Source organism: Rhipicephalus sanguineus, chromosome 1 (genome assembly GCF_013339695.2).
Source record: "Rhipicephalus sanguineus isolate Rsan-2018 chromosome 1, BIME_Rsan_1.4, whole genome shotgun sequence".
In the NCBI taxonomy this organism is placed as follows: Eukaryota; Metazoa; Arthropoda; class Arachnida; order Ixodida; family Ixodidae; genus Rhipicephalus; species Rhipicephalus sanguineus.
In genome coordinates, this window is record NC_051176.1 from 318,245,789 (window position 1) to 318,249,634 (window position 3,846).

Below are 3,846 nucleotides of genomic sequence, written 5' to 3' on the forward strand. Positions count from 1 at the left end.
GGCGCGCGTGCACAATTGCATATCTACATGCACATGAAAAACAATATATCCGCGTTTTTTGTGAAAGTGTTCGTTTGTTTTTTTTTTGTTTCTTTCTAAATGTCGCGCCGTTATGAGGACGAGGGATCGATTGCTGTCTGCGTGAGCAAGTGTTGCACTTGGTAAAGGCGGTACAGCGGTACGGCGCACGTACTCGCACCACGCACGCCGTGCTTTTCGTGAAAGATCAGAGAACGGCGGCCGCACCGCACGAGCGGTGGTGTGGTGGTGTCGTATTTATAAAAACACCGACATATTAACTTTAGAAGAATTGAATGAAATATTATTTTATTGTTTTCTTTCTTAGGTTTAATACGCAATTGTTCTTTAATTGCGCTTACTGCGAGCCAACACCTGCTCAAATAGTGGACGATTTGCTGCGAGCACTGCGCAGACATCGCCATCGCCATCATGGCACCCGGCGTGTTTGGAGTTCGGATAGATCAGACTCTTCGTTGGCCTCGTTTTTAGGTGTTTGATCCGTGACGTTTCGTCGAAAAATCACAAGCGCGCATGCCGTAGGTGTTTGCCTGGTTGCAAGATCTTGCCGATTTCAACGTTTTTCCACCTCTTCGGTAAGTACTTGACATGCCTGGATTACTGCATCAGCACGTTCTTAGCACTTTCTTCTTTGGCTCCCCACCGCGCGCAGGTTGGCGTACGCTGAACTGGACCCTCGCAGCAAGAATGGCACGTGGGAGTAAGTTTTATTTGTGACGCGATTTGGTTTATCTTCCGCAGAAACTGTTAAGCTCATAATGCTGATATGTTGTTGTTGTCGGCACGTGTGTAGATTGACACCGCGATCGTGGAACACATGGCTGATCTGCCTCGAATAACTGCAAGCCGGCGCGCGCGTAGTGCCGTGGAGAACGATCAGAAGTCCTGGACGACAAAGACAAAAACTTCAAAGGTTTGTTGTACATGTTTTCCACGGCAACTGACAAACGTAAAAAAAATTGGAATGGTCAAATGCATGTGTCAAGTTTAACCATTTGTAGTGGGCTGTGGACATGAATTAAGCATTGCTGCACACAAGACTGGCTTGCCCTCAGTTTATGCCCAGTACCAAATTTTTTGCTCTCATTATGACACCATTTGTAAGAAAAGCCAGAACTTATGTTCAAAACAGCGCATATTCTTGCTATTCTTTTATTCAGTTGCACGTGTGAGTCCTGCTGCTGGCCATCAGTTAGCCGGTTATCAGAAGAAAAGGGCACAGCCCAGTTTTGTACTGGTATATACCGTATCGTTTGTGGTTATGATCATGATTTTTGCCTTACTGAAACAAGAAACTGAAAAATGTATGTTGGTGTTTCTGCTACATCTCTATGAAGCAGCAGAACCTGTTGCTCAGTCACTTGGTGCATATTAGCAACTGGCACCTTGTCTGGCTTCCCGATACCTCCGCCTTTTTTCAGTGCATGTTGTTTTCATCCTTTACCAGCAGTCAAGTAGTTTCACACAACCGAAATGACCAACTAGCCCACTCTGTTTGTCAAGTAGGTTTTACTTCCAAACAAATGTAGCACATTTGTGATATGCACTGTTGCTCAATGATATTCTTTTTGCATGTGCTAGCTGTGTACACATATTACATGATCTTTTTTCTTTTTTTTCAGCTGCTTCTAGTAGTGGTGCCCCTGGTGTGCACCTCAGGGGCGTAGCCAGAAATTTTTTTCGGGGGGGGTTCAACCATACTTTATGTATGTTCGTGCGTGCGTTTGTATGTGTGCGTGCCTATATACGCAAGCAAAACTGAAAAATTTCGGGGGGGGGGGGGTTTGAACCCCCCCAACCCCCCCCCCTTGGCTACGCCCCTGGTGCACCTTTACCCCAAATGTCTGCACCTTTGCCTACCGGTAATGTCATAGAATGTGCTCAGCTTCCTGGACATAGGCATGCAGGTTACGAGACGGAAAACGTGCAGCTTAGACTTCATGCTTGTAAATGCGAAAGTCGTAACCGACATAATTAGAGTAAGCTAAAAGGAGAAATTTCTGCTTATGAGCAAGTAATTATGAAGCAGGTTTTACTCCTCTTAAACTAGCAGACATGCAACAACACAGTTGTGCTATGTTTGTTTTGTGCGCCACTTTCATGCATATTTGTGCTTGCAGTGGATATGCATATACATGAAGGATTTGTTTTTTTTTTTCCTCAGCTGCCTCTGCGAACCCCGGTCCTGGACAACAGCTGGGAGGCTCTGTGTTTAAACGCGTGCACCTTGGACGTCATGCTCGTAAATACCAATTCCTTTGTCATTCCTGGCATGAATTTCGTTGGTAAAGCAATAAGTAAAATTGTGCATTGTTGTTTACAAGCACTTCAGTATGAACCAGGCTTAAAGGCGAAGGGACCGACAACTAGCCAGAACTTGTGATTAGATCCTGTCAGAAATGAAAAGACCGCGCTATATACTGACATATTCCAGCATCCTTTTCGCGCTGTGAGTAGGATTTATATCTCTAAATTGTGTTTAAAAGTAACAAAAAAAAGGCATGTTGTGCAACCTATCGCAAGAGCCTTGAAGCTAGATTGCGGAGTTGATCACTTTGCTGTACAAAGTCACGTAGTCTGATACCGTCATGTGTGCCATTATTGGTCCTAAAAATATTAGTATGTATATTACTATCCATCCCCGCTCTATTCTGTGCTGCTTATGAGGTAAAAGGAGTTGCATGGTGACAAGTAATGGCGCTGCCTTCACGGTAGCCAGTGGACCATGTCGAGCCGCAGCGCATGCGCGCGAGTACACACACACGCAGTAAACCGCCGCGCTCGAACACGAACCGCTGTCACGCTCACTGTTTGCATCATGTCTTGTCACGTGTGTATACGACTTCATATCCGTCGCAGATAGAAAAATTCGAATTACAAATGTTTCACGGCATTTTCCACATCACCATTCCTTGATTATACGTACACTCTGACTGGTAAGCTTTCTGTCGCTTTAAAGAAAATAGGTACCATAAAAGTTGGTTGTCGGTCCCTTTAACCTCTTAACACACACACAGGACAAAATAGGCATGCTATATCCCCGTTGTGCATCATCTTTGTGCGTTTGTGTGTGCAGTATGGACATGTACATTAAGGCTTTGTTTTTGTTCTCAGCTGCCTCTGCGAGCCCTGCTGTTGGACGCCAGCTGGAATGCTCTGCGTTTGAAAGCGTGCACCACAGATGTCATGCTCATAAATACAGAGTTCTCATGATTCTAGTGTTGACAAAGCAATAAGTAAAAGCAGGCACTTGTGCATCTGGAATGAGGTTTAACCCTGTCTCAGGAGACATAAGACAATATAGTCATGCTATGTTCCTGTTGTTCACCATTTTCATGCATGTTGTGTGCAGTACGTATACATACATGCAGGCTTTCTTTTTGTTGTCCTCAGCTGCCTCTGCAAGCCCTTTTGCTGGACGTCATGGAAGGCCCTCCACTCGAAAGTGTGCACCTTAGACTACACGCTCATCAATACCAAGTTCTCTGTCCTTCTCGGCATGATTGTAGTGCCATATAATAGTGAGGCAATAAATCATTTTTGCTGGTCACTTGATGTTCCATGCATGTTGCTTGGTTTCTGAACACATGACTTGGTTTTAAGTTATCTAGTTATCTATGTGAAAAAAAAAAGTGGGTTGGTTGGACGAGGAATATGCTTTCCTGGAGAGGCAACTGGCTCTCTCAGGTAGGCGGTGGTCGAGCGCGATGAAGCAAGTTATCATGTTATGGCAGCAGATGTCCCACCCTTTTGAAATAATCCTGCAGTAAAAAGTGGCCACATGTCCCAATAACGTCCCACACGCAT

General features: G+C 44.9%; 1 long non-coding RNA gene across 1 annotated transcript; it reads left to right on the top strand.

Moving 5' to 3' along the window:
• Nucleotides 1–337: 337 nt before the first annotated feature.
• LOC125756934 (uncharacterized) lies at nt 338–3,589 on the top strand. The gene is made up of 5 exons (XR_007414891.1): nt 338–614; nt 692–739; nt 833–952; nt 2,204–2,281; nt 3,433–3,589. It is a non-coding gene; the product is annotated as an uncharacterized LOC125756934 (long non-coding RNA).
• Nucleotides 3,590–3,846: the final 257 nt, after the last annotated feature.